This window comes from Carassius carassius, chromosome 6, assembly GCF_963082965.1.
Source record: "Carassius carassius chromosome 6, fCarCar2.1, whole genome shotgun sequence".
Lineage (NCBI taxonomy): Eukaryota > Metazoa > Chordata > Actinopteri > Cypriniformes > Cyprinidae > Carassius > Carassius carassius.
The window spans coordinates 2,537,507-2,537,927 of record NC_081760.1 but is presented as its reverse complement, the minus strand read 5'-3'; positions in this window follow the sequence as shown (position 1 = coordinate 2,537,927).

The window sequence follows — 421 nt, the reverse complement described above, 5'->3', positions numbered from 1 at the left end:
TTTTTATCAGCAGAATGATAATTAAAATGACATTTAAACTATTAAAATGTATCATTAATTGTATGTAAGACATTCTAGAACAAACGGTTAAGACAAGGCCTGTAGTGACCACACGTCAGACACACAGTAACACAGATGTGACTGCGGTTGGTTTTAAGAGAGGACAGAGTCATGCTATTTACAGAGGCTTAGACACACTCACACACACTTATCTTGTGAACACTTTGGCAGGCTTTGGGCATTAGGTGCCTTTGACGCAACCTCGGAGAAGAGGTCTGGGGAAAAAAAGAGAGAAGGAGCTATTTAGTGTTAGAATGTAGAACTTGACTGGCATATGAATCTAAAAAAGTTTTTTGCATCACGTTCTTTGTTGTTTTGGTCTATAGGAGAAATTGAACATGATTAGTTATATTGCATATGT